Source organism: Bos taurus, chromosome 3 (assembly GCF_002263795.3).
Source record: "Bos taurus isolate L1 Dominette 01449 registration number 42190680 breed Hereford chromosome 3, ARS-UCD2.0, whole genome shotgun sequence".
Taxonomy (NCBI): Eukaryota; Metazoa; Chordata; class Mammalia; order Artiodactyla; family Bovidae; genus Bos; species Bos taurus.
In genome coordinates this window covers 43,325,536-43,338,506 of record NC_037330.1, presented here as the reverse complement: position 1 = coordinate 43,338,506, position 12,971 = coordinate 43,325,536, and positions in this window count along the sequence as shown.

The window sequence follows — 12,971 nt, the reverse complement described above, 5'->3', positions numbered from 1 at the left end:
TTAGAAAGGCTTCTATACCAAGCAGAGGGAGGGAGGTAAGAGTGAATGTGGAGTCCCTGTGGAATGTGAGCAACATGATTTGTATTGAGTTAAATTATGATAAGACACAGGATAAAGCCTTGAACAGCAAACAAGAATAAATACAAATTAGCTACACCCATAAAAAATGGCTAAAACAAAAAAGAGAAAACACTAAGTACTGGCATGAAGACGGAGTGATCAGAACTCTCATACACTGCCTGTAGGAGTGTAAATTGGCACAACTACTTTGGAAAACTATTTGGCAGCACTCAGATATGCAGATGACACCACCCTTATGGCAGAAAGTGAAGAGGAACTCAAAAGTCTCTTGATGAAGGTGAAAGAGGAGAGTGAAAAAGTTGGCTTAAAGCTCAACATTCAGAAAACGAAGATCATGGCATCCGGTCCCATCACTTCATGGGAAATAGATGGGGAAACAGTGGAAACAGTGTCAGACTTTATTTTTGGGGCTCCAAAATCACTGCAGATGGTGACTGCAGCCATGAAATTAAAAGATGCTTACTTCTTGGAAGGAAAGTTATGACCAACCTAGATAGCATATTGAAAAGCAGAGACATTACTTTGCCAACAAAGGTCCATCTAGTGAAGGCTATGGTTTTTCCTGTGGTCATGTATGGATGTGAGAGTTGGACTGTGAAGAAAGCTGAGCACCGAAGAATTGATGCTTTTGAACTGTGGTGTTGGAGAAGACTCTTGAGAGTCCCTTGGACTACAAGGAGATCCAACCAGTCCATTCTGAAGGAGATCAGCCCTGGGATTTTTTGGAGGGAATGATGCTGAAGCTGAAACTCCAGTACTTTGGCCACCTCATGAGAAGAGTTGACTCATTGGAAAAGACTCTGATGCTGGGAGGGATTCGGGGCAGGAGGGGAAGGGGACGACAGAGGATGAGATGGCTGGATGGCATCACTGACTCGATGGACGTGAGTCTGAGCGAACTCCGGGAGTTGGTGATGGACAGGGAGGCCTGGCGTGCTGCAATTCATGGGGTCGCAAAGAGTCGGACACGACTGAGTGACTGAACTAAACTGAACTGAATAAGCTTAAGGGGCTTCCTAGGTAACGCTAGAGGTAAAGAACCCACCTGCCATTGCAGGAGTCATATGAGACTCGAGTTCAATCCCTGGGTCAGGAAGATTCCCTGGAGAAGGGCATGGCAACCCACTCCAGTATTCTTTCCTAGAGAATCCCGTGGACAGAGGAGCCTGGCAGGCTACAGTCCATAGGGTCGCACAGAGTCAGACACAATGGAAGCAACTTATCATGCAGGTTGCAATAAGCCTAAACATACCCAAGTTCCATTTGGGGTGTATATATCTAAGAGAAACATGTTCGTATGTTCAACAGAATACATACACAAGAATGTTCAAAGAAACATAATTTACGGTAGACCAAACTTGAAACTGGAGAAGGCAATGGCACCCCACACCAGTACTCTTGCCTGGAAAATCCCATGGATGGAGGAGCCTAGTGGGCTGCGGTCCATGGGGTCGTGAAGAGTCAGACACGACTGAGCGACTTCACTTTCACTTTTCACTTTCATGCATTGGAGAAGGAACTGGCAACCCACTCCAGTGTTTTTGCCTGGAGAATCCCAGGGATGGGGGAGCCGGGTGGGCTGCCGTCTATAGGGTCGCACAGAGTCGGACACGACTGAAGCGACTTAGCAGCAGCAGCAGCAGCAAACTTGAAACTTCTCAAATGCTCATCAACAGAAAAATAGATAAATTCTGGTATGTTTGCACAGTGGGGTACACAGCAATGAGAAGTATCAAATACATCTAGAGCAACTATGGAGATAAATCTCACAAGTTCACAAGTAGTGTTGAGTCAGATGCAGTAGAGTAATACTAGATGATTATATTTACATAAAAAATACCAATGAACAAAAATAATCTTTGCTGTGGAAAGTCAGGATAGTGGATATGTGCAGAGCTTAAAGAAAGGCATGAGAAAGGCTTCTGGGCACTGTGTCCTGATGTCTGCCATTTTATGTATTTATTTACTTATTTTTGCTGCACAGCATGCCTTGCGGGACCTCTGCTCCCCAACCAGGCATCAAACCCAGGCCTGTAGAAGCATGGAGTCCTAACCACTGGACCATGGGGGAATTCCCGCTAATCAGTTGCTATTTATATATAGAAGGCAAGTTTATAGAAAATCCTTAAGCTCAGTTCAGTTCAGTTCAGTTCAGCTGCTCAGTCGTGTCCGACATTTTGCGACCCCTGAATTGCAGCCCGCCAGGGCTCCCTGTCTGGAGAAGGCAATGGCACCCCACTCCAGTACTCTTGCCTGGAAAATCCTGTGGATGGAGGAAGCTTGTAGGCTGCAGTCCATGGGGTCACTAGAAGTAAGAGACGACTGAGCGACTTCACTTTCACTTTTCACTTTCATACATTGGAGAAGGAAATGGCAACCCACTCCAGTATTTTTGCCTGGAGAATCCCAGGGACAGGGGAGCCTGGTGGGCTGCTGGCTGTGGGGTCGAACAGAGTCGGACACGACTGAAGCAACTTGGCGGCGGCAGCAGCAGCAGGCCTCCCTGTCTGTCACCAGCTCCCAGAGTTCACTCAGACTCATGTCCATCGAGTCAGTGATGCCATCCAGCCATCTCATCCTCTGTCATCCCCTTCCCCTCCTGCCCCCAATCCCTCCCAGCATCAGAGTCTTTTCCAATGAGTCAACTCCTCGCATGAGGTGGCCAAAGTACTGGAGTTTCAGCTTCAGCATCATTTCCTCCAAAGAAATCCCAGGGCTGATCTCCTTCAGAATGGAATGGTTGGATCTCCTTGCAGTCCAAGGGACTCTCAAGAGTCTTCTCCAACACCACAGTTCAAAAGCATTAATTCTTCGGTGCTCAGCTTTCTTCACAGTCCAACTCTCACATCCATACATGACCACTGGAAAAACCATAGCCTTCACATTTACAATCTGTGAACTATTCTGTCTGTAGGTTTAAGTACAATAAAATGCCCCCCCTAATCCTGCCATTAAAATCTGTTATAGAGCCCTTGTACTATTTCAATAGTAATTAAGCTAGGTTTTGTGATTTATCACTTCAGATTTTAAAAGTTCAGTATCTGCTAGTGAAGTAGTCCATTTTTTAAAAAAGTTAGCTAAATATGAAAGTGAAATGTTAGTCACTCAACCATGTCCAACTCTTTGCAACCCCATGGAATTCTCCAGGCAAGAATACTGGAGTGGGTTGCCATTTCCTTCTCCAGGGGATCGTCTCGACCCAGGGACAGAGCCCACATCTCCTATGTTGCAGGCAGATTCTGACAGGCAGATTCCTGTCTGAGCCATCAGGGATCCTTTCAGAATTTTTACTCATAAAAATAAAATAAAATTAAAAAAAAAAAAAAATGATAGGCATGTAAAAAAAAGAATTTTTACTCAGCTTTTTCAGTAAACTTGTGTCTATCCTAATTAGATATCTATAATGTGCTTGATTATTTTATAGGCTTCACTCCAGTGTTCTTGCCTGGAGAATCCCAGGGACAGGGGAGCCTGGTGGGCTGCTGTCTATGGGGTCGCACAGAGTCGGACACGACTGAAGCAACTTAGCAGCACTAGCAGCATATCTCAAATCTTTTCATCTATAATCAGTTCTCTCTTTTCTGTCTCTCTCTCACATCATTTTACATAAAAATTTAGAGCCTAAGTGTTACATAAATTTTTAAATGCAGGTATCCTGATGCTCAGCTCAGCAATCTTCCTCCTGTGTCTCCATGGTGTAAGACGAGACCTGGGGGCCTCTGGGGGACATCCCTGATCAGTGCCACTATTGCTGGCTTATGACAACACAGGCTCCCCAGCCATTTGAACCCCGGTATAAAGTTGACCCTATTTCAGAGAAATCAGGGAATTCAAGAAAATTAGAATTCACTTCAAAATGATATCAACATTTAGTTAAAGTATTTGACTTCTAGGGAACATGGTCATTCTTTTTGTATTCTAACGAGAATTCTTCAATTAAAAAAGCATCTAATCATTTTTTCTAGAATGGGACAAGAAGCCATCTTTGAAAGCTTAGATACAATTAAGCTTTTTTTTTTTTTTTTAAATTCTTAAAAGAAGGACCTCCAAGAGCCATTCTGCAGACTATCTGAAATCAGTGGTAGAACTGGTTAGGAGTACACCCTGTCAAGAGCCTGCTTAGCTGCAGGCCCAGGCTCCTTTTGGAGGCTGACCGAGTTCGAGCAAGCGCCACCAGAGGGCAGTGTGTGCTCAGCGCACCTCTCTACCTCACCCTTTTAAACAGCTGACTCCAGATGGGGAAACCAAGTTTTAGCTAACTAGGGACTTGGCCAGCTGAAATCACGGCATGTATGTTTGCTTTAAATTTCATAATAAATTTAACTTGAGAGTAAGTTTAACCCTGATATAAATCATACTATAAGATAGGGGCTTTATTTTAAACTCTCATAAATGAAACTTTGCCTTCCTTTTGGATGAATATTGACCATAATTATATACACTCTGCCTTGTTACCCTTTACGTGGCCTTGTCAAATATTCCCAAACTACCCAATAACCTGGTGGGATTGGTTACTTCCCATTGAGTAGAATTAGCCAATTCTAAATGAAATGAGTTGACTTTTCTCTCTTTTGGAAGAGAAGCAGACTTATGTATTCATTTATTTACTTTTATTGCAATAGAGTTGATTTATAATGCTGTGTTAGTTTCAGGCGTACAACAAAGTGAATCAGTTATATGTTGTTGCTATTTAGTCACTAAGTCGTACCCGACTCTTTCTTGACCCCATGGATTTTAGCCCTCCAGGCTCCTCTGTAGAAAAGAAATCCCATATTGTGGTATGTCTAGCATATCATCATATTGTTCACCTTAAACGTAAATGTATCAATTACATCTGAATAAAGATAGGGAAAAAAAGAAAAGGAATTAAGACCAAAACTCTAAATACATATTATTTCAACAATAGATAAGTTTGAAGTTTTAAACAGCGAGAAAATTAAAATCTTTTTTTTTTCCAACCAGTAAAGAGTTTTTCATTTCAATTTAGTGATAGTATAAGAGGATAAAAAACACTTTTGCATAAAGCCTCTTTGGATAACAATGCCTACTATTCAGAGATGTGGTGTTTCTATTATTAAAAAGAAACAACACGCCTGAAATGAAGTCATTTGTTTTAAGCCCACATCAGTGTCACCAAAGCAAATTCATTCCCCAAACTAATTGCAGTCTCACCTTCCCAGAAATGAAAGCTCCCCTAGCCAGCACTAGGGAGATCATCTCTGTAGGCCCCCTCACCTCTAGGAGGTTGCACGCTCAGTCGTTCTGTTGTGTCCAGCTTTTGTGACCCCGTGCACTGTAGCCTGTTAGGCTCCCCTGTCCATAGAGTTTTCTAGGCAAGAACCCTGGAGTGGGTTGCCATTTCCTTTCCAGGGGGCCATTTTGACCCAGGGATCAAACCCACATCTCCTGCATCAGCAGGTTGATTCTTTGCCACAGCACCACTTGGGAAGCCCTTTCTACTCCTGAAAAATGCAAAAGAGGAAAAATTAGGCCAGATGCTTTATTATGTTATATCCCATGAATCCAAACAGACCAGTTAGGTAAACATTAACCACTCTATTACAAAGAATTTAGGAAAAGTGAAGTAACTTACCCAAGATTATATGAATAATACATGGCAAGGACCTGAAAACCTGTATCGACCTGATTCTAAGACTATATACCAGTGCTGCACTAACAGTACCAAGTCTGCTACTAGAAACCAGACAGCAAGAAGCCTTAAAATAAATCGACCCTTCTCTGATCATTCTAAATATCACGGTTATCAATAGCAAAGGGAGGGAAATGAGGAAACAGATGGACAGCAAATTCATTTGTGACACTAACACACGTGGCTTCTCTGGTGATGAAAATCCCTATTTGATCCCTAACAGAACCTAAACAAATAGACTGAATCAAAAATAAAGACCTCTTTAAGGGAGACGTGTAACAAAAAGGAAAAGGTAAGTGTGAACCATAAAGATAGAAAAAGATAATGAAAGGAAGAGACCTCAGGGAAAAAGTCAAAACTATTGATACTTAAAGTACTACTGATAACCCAATGTCCTAGGCTGAATGAAAGTGAAAGTGTAGGCTGACTCACTCTTTACAAGTCCATGGACTCTAGCCTGCCAGGCTTCTCTGTCTGTGGAACTCTCTAGGAAACAGTACTGGAGTGGATTGCTATGCCTTTCTCCAGGGGATCTTCCAGAGCCAGGGATTGGACCTGGGTCTCCTGCATTGCTTCCCTGGTGGCTCAGATGGTAAAGCATCTGTCTGCAATGCAGGAGACCTGGGTTCGATCCCTGGGTCAGGAAAATCCCCTGGAGAAGGAAATGGCAACCCACTCCAGTACTCTTGCCTGGAAAATCCCATGGACGTAGAAGCCTGGTAGGCTACAGTCCATGGGGTTCCAAAGAGTCGGACACGACTGAGTGATTTCTCTCTCTCCTGCATTGCATTTCTTTACCATCTGAGCCACAAGGGAAAACAAGACTGAATACACATGTGAACCCTAAAATCAATCCTCATAAATGCTAGGCAATTCATAAGAGCAGAAAGGGCCCCATTTTAACATGTCCAAAGCAATATCAAGTTTTATTTTGCTTTAAACAAACCAAATTATAAAAATAGTCTAGTGTTAGGACTGGAAAGGTAAGTTTTCATTCCAATCCCAAAGAAAGGCAATGCCAAAGAATGCTCAAACTACCGCACAATTGTACTCATCTCACACGCTAGTAATGTAATGCTCAAAATTCTCCAAGCCAAGCTCCGACAGTACTCGAAACATGAACTTCCAGATGTTCAAGCTGGATTTAGAAAAGGCAGAGGAACCAGAGATCAAATTGCCAACATCCGCTGGATCATGGAAAAAGCAAGAGAGTTCCAGAAAAACATTTACTTGGCCTTTATTGACTATGCCAAAGTCTTTGACTGTGTGGATCACAAGAAACTGTGGAAAATTCTGAAAGAGATGGGAATACCAGACCACCTGACCTGCCTCCTGAGAAATCTGTATGCAGGTCAAGAAGCAACATTTAGAACTGGACATAGAACAACAAACTGGTTCCAAATCGGGAAAGGAGTATGTCAAGGCTGTATATTGTCACCCTGCTTATTTAACTTATATGCAGAGTACATCATGAGAAACACTGGGCTGAATGAAGCAAAAGCTGGAATCAAGATTGCTGGGAGAAATATCAATGACCTCAGATATGCAGGTGACACCTCCCTTATGGCAGAAAGTGAAGAAGAACTAAAGAGCCTCTTGATGAAAGTGAAAGAAGAGAGTGAAAAAGTTGGCTTAAAACTCAACATTCGGAAAACTGAGACCATGGCATCCGGTCCCATCACTTCATGGCAAATAGATGGGGAAACAGTGGAAACAGTGACAGACTTTTATTTAGGGGGGCTCCACAATCACTGCAGATGGTGACTGCATCCATAAAGTTAAAAGACGCTTGCTCCTTGGAAGGAAAGTTATGACCAACCTAGACAGCATATTAAAAAGCAGACATGTTACTTTGCCAACAAAGGTCCTTCTGGTCAAGGCTATGGTTTTTCCAGTGGTCATGTATGGATGTGAGAGTTGGACTATAAGGAAAGCTGAGCGCCAAAGAATTGATGCTTTTGAACTGTGGTGTTGGAGAAGACTCTTGAGAGTCCGTTGGACTGCAAGGAGATCCAACCAGTCAATCCTAAAGGAAAATCAGTCCTGAATATTCATTGGAAGGACTGGTGCTGAAGCTGAAACTCCAATACTTTGGCCACCTGATGCGAAGAACTGACTTATTTGAAAAGACCCTGATGCTGGGTAAGATTGAAGGCGGGAGGAGAAGAGGACGACAGAGGATAAGATGGTTGGATGGCATCACTGACTCAATGGAAATGAGTTTAAGTAAACTATGGGAGTTGGTGATGGACAGGGAGGCCTGGCATGCTGCAATCCATGAGGTCACAAAGAGTCGGACACTACTGAGCGACTGAACTGAACTGAATGTTAAGATATGTGAAAGTGAAAAGTGAAAAGTCACTCAGTCATGTCCTACTCTTTGCAGCCCCATGGACTATATATATAGTCCATGGAATTCTTCCGGCCAGAATACTGGAGTGGGTAGCCGTTCCCTTTTCCAGGGGATCTTCCCAACCCAGGGATCAAACCCAGGTCTCCCACATTTCAGCCAGATTCTTTACAGCTGAGCCACAAAGGAAGCCCAGAAAGAACTATGTTATATGCATATATGTATTTACCTGTCTACATAAAACAAATGTTCCAGGAAAACTTCTGCTTTTTCAGTAAACTTTTGTCATCACTTAGTCTGTATCTGGAAATAAAATGTAAGTACACCTCAGGATCCAAATCCATCTTGTATAAACTCAGTAACCAAATAGATTCTGCTAAATTTTTAAGATTCTATTGTCTGACAGAAACTGTATCCATCATTATCTGAACTCTCACTCTTGCTATCAAAACTCAGGAATTAAATAGATGTAGATGACCCAGTATTCACATTCCAGACTCCGACTATGCAGTAGATTCAGATCGCAAGGAATACCTGTGAATCTTTTATAATATGTAATATCACAGGATTTATAAAATTAGCATTTTATAGCAACATGCAAGTACCCTACTAAAAATCACATAAACACTAGCTGCCAAACATATCTGAGAAAAGATTCTTAGCACCATATTTCCTAGTAGTTTGCTGGAACAAGTTATTAAGTTGTTTGGCCCTCAGTTCCAAACCCACATTGCTTCTTCCAAATCTGCGTTAATGATGCTGGAATTGGAACTCTGCAAACCACATTTTTGCTTTGCCAGCTGCCTTCCTATAAGGCTCTGCCAAGAGGGAGCACTAAAGACGGACTACAAGCCCTAATGAAGCTACCAATGGACAAGCTTGTCCATACAAACTCATCTGGCCACAAAGAGAGTCTCAGGCTGCATAGGCTGGGTGAGTCTCCTCCATCCGCCCCCCACCCCCTCAAACTAGTCAACAGCTCCTGGTGCAAGCAGTTGAGGCCCCAAGCATTTCTGAAGGAGGGTGAGCTTAGCTAATAATTTCCTTTTCTCACTCCCTTTCCACCTTTAAAACACCTTTCCTTTTCTTTTGTATTTTTTAAATGGGATGCTGCCTGATTCATGAATTGTTTAGTAAAGCCAATTTGATTCCTGAAGTTAGTTGAATTTTTGTTGTTTAATACTATGCATCCAGTTGGGTCAGGAGCATAATATTCCCACTGCCTGAAATACTTTCCCATAGTTAAGGGTGGGTAGGTAATTAAGATTGGAGATACTTCCTTATTGCAAAATACCAGAAACTGAAGACGTTTAAAGTTCTGCATACTCAGGATTCTTTAAAATGTCTCACTATTTTGATGACCCTTACCAGTTTCATCTTTTACTTTAACAAAGTAACTTGATCATTTCATATTTTGTTCATAGCCAATTTTGGAAGAGACTCCTACTCAGAGTCTTTTAGGGCACATGTGTCTGGAGAATTTTTTAGAAACATGAGACATGATTGTTCTTAAAATATGGTAGCTTACTGTTAAGAAGATAGAGTCATAATCCTGGTGCTTTTTCTTCCTGGATGAAGTCTTAAGACCGGTGTTTTGAACCTTATCAAACAAGGTATAAATGGTGAATTAGGTTACCATAAATTTCTCTTTGGTGTTGGGAGAAAAGAAAAAGATCCTGGATGTTTGAAGGGATTTTGGTTCTTTGTTTTGCAGCTCAAAATGATCAAAAATTGCTCTTGCAAGTCATGTCTAGTCAACGTTAGTGTTTTTAATAATAAATGTGAAGAGACTTGAGGTCCAGCATGAGTTTCCCATGTATGACACAGAGATTTATATGTAAAAGAAAACAGTGGTAAATATAACTTACCATGAAGATAGGAGGCAGAGGTTTCCCTCTCCCCCTCTTGAGTTCTTGTGGCTGACCTATAATGTTGACACAAGACAAATTAACAGGAGAAAAAGAAAAATCGTAATTCATGAGCATGGAGTTCTCATAAAAATGGGAAATAAGAAGTGGCCAGAGCAGACAGCTTTTATACTTTTTAGACAAAAAACAGCAACAACAAATTTATGAAGAATTGATAGGACAAAAAAAAACTTAGGTTTTGGGTCCCCAATGAGTAAAGAATCTAGATAGAGTTTGGGTTGAGATAGTGAATTAAAGAAGTAGCAAGGTTTTTATTTTTTTTTCAATGAACAGCTTTGGTTTTTTTTTAATTTAAATTTATTTATTTTAATTGGAGGCTAATTACTTTACAATATTGTATTGGTTCTGCCACACATCAACATGAATCTGCCGCGGGCGTACACGTGCTCCCCATCCTGAACCCCCCTCCCACCTCCCTCCCCATACCATCCCTCCGGGTCGTCCCAGTGCACCAGCCCCAAGCATCCTGTATCGAACCTGGACTGACGATTTGTTTCTTATATGATATTATACGTGTTTCAATGCCATTCCCCCAAATCATCCCACCCTCTCCCTCTCCCACAGAGTCCAAAAGACTGTTCTATACATCTGTGTCTCTTTTGCTGTTTCGCATACAGGGTTATCATTACCATCTTTCTAAATTCCATATATATGTGTTAGTATACTGTATTGGTGTTTTTCTTTCTGGCTTACTTCATTCACTCTGTATAATAGGCTCCAGTTTCATCCACCTCATTAGAACTGATTCAAATGTATTCTTTATACAATCTTCTTGACCTCAAAATTTTGTATCTGGCAACAAGGACATTCATGCCGGGAGTGCACCTTTGCGTGAGAGCTTATTTCCTTCTTTTAGGAAGACACAAGGGCTTCCCAGGTGGAGCAGTGGTAAACAATCCACTTACCAATGCAGGAGACACAGGAGATGCAAGTTTGATCCCTGGGTCAGGAAGATCCCTTGGAGGAGGAAATGGCAACCCACTCCAGTATTATTGTCTGGAATACGCCATAGACAGAGGAGCCTGGTGGGCTACAGTCCATGGGGTCACAAAGAGTTGGATACAACTGACCACACACACAGCCTGAACTCCCATCATGCCCTCGGCTGAAATGTCCCTGGAAGTCTCACAAATTAAAGCTGAGCTGCTGACTGCAGAGAGGGAGAAAGTGTTAGTAGAGTCCTCCATTTCACTGATTAAGTTTCTAATTTCTTAGAATAGTCAGTTCAGTTAAAAAATTACATCTCATTTCAAGAGGCGGTGATCCAGACGGGAGTACCAAAGCTGTCCTATGGTATAAACAGTCAGCTTTTAATAAGAGGCATCTCTATGGAAACAAAAGGAAAAACAATGGCTAATGATGAAGCAGATTATAAGCCAGTTTCTGAGCCCGGGGGCAGTCAGTCAAAAAGATTTCTAGATGTCGGGGTCAAAGCATCTTTGCAGTTTGAAATGTCCTTGATGATGTCATTGGTTGTTCAGATAAACTTTCTGAGTTAGTCACACAGAAACAGGCACAGTTCAGTTCAGTTCAGTCGCTCAGTCGTGTCCGACTCTTTGCAACCCCATGAATCGCAGCACGCCAGGCCTCCCTGTCCATCACCAACTCCCGGAGTTCACCCAGACTCACATCCATCGAGTCAGTGATGCCATCCAGCCATCTCATCCTCTGTCGTCCCCTTCTCCTCCTGCCCCCAATCCCTCCCAGCATCAGAGTCTTCTCCAATGAGTCAACTCTTCGCATGAGGTGGCCAAAGTACTGGAGTTTCAGCTTTAGCATCATTCCTTCCAAAGAAATCCCAGGGCTGATCTCCTTCAGAATGGACTGGTTGGATCTCCTTGCAGTCCAAGGGACTCTCAAGAGTCTTGTCCAACACCACAGTTCAAAAGCATCAATTCTTCAGCACTCAGCCTTCTTCACAGTCCAACTCTCACATCCATACATGACCACAGGAAAAACCATAGCCTTCACTAGATGGACCTTTGTTGGCAAAGTAATGTCTCTGCTTTTGAATATGCTATCTAGGTTGGTCATAACTTTCCTTCCAAGGAGTAAGTGTCTTTTAATTTCACGGCTGCAGTCACCATCTGCAGTGATTTTGGAGCCCAAAAAAATAAAGTCTGACACTGTTTCCACTGTTTCCCCATCTATTTCCCATGAAGTGATGGGACCAGATGCCATGATCTTTGTTTTCTGAATGTTGAGCTTTAAGCCAACTTTTTCACTCTCCACTTTCACTTTCATCAAGAGGCTTTTGAGTTCCTCTTCACTTTCTGCCATAAGGGTGGTGTCATCTGCACATCTGAGGTTATTGATATTTCCCCCGACAATCTTACACAGGGACTGTTTAAATGTGAGCTGTTGTGATAATTTCTCTGAAGTTTATATAAAATTGTCTAGCTTCAACTTGCAGGATTTCAGGAAAAGGGCAGTTTTACTTCCCAATGATTCCAAATCAAAAGGCTGGGAGAAAATTGGAAATGTTAGGGAGTTATAGACAGTTTTTGGAGGAAACCTGAAAAATTCAGGACCCAGTCCTGTTTTCAGGAATTAACAAAACCTTAAGGAATATTAATAGCACTAGAATGCTAATATCCACAAGTATGTATTCTAGTTTCTATTGAAACATAACTTTTCTCTCTAAAATCACCCTCATTTCTATCAAAGATAGACAAATTAAGACTACTTTGTTTGCAAAGTAAGTTTAAATTCAATAAGCTTGGCCTGATTATCTGTATAAGTCCAGCAAGAATAGTGGTTGGCCATAGAGGCACTTTTAAACCTACTCTGCTGGAATTTTTCATAGTAAATCTCCAGACTGAACTTCTCTCAAGGCCTGGAAACCACACTGAAAACTTATCACCAGGCTCACCTGTAATACCTATGGATTTGGTGAATTTCTGTCTTCTTGAGGTCCTCAAAATATCCTGAGGTTCCTGTACCTGCCAGAAAGTGACCTTCC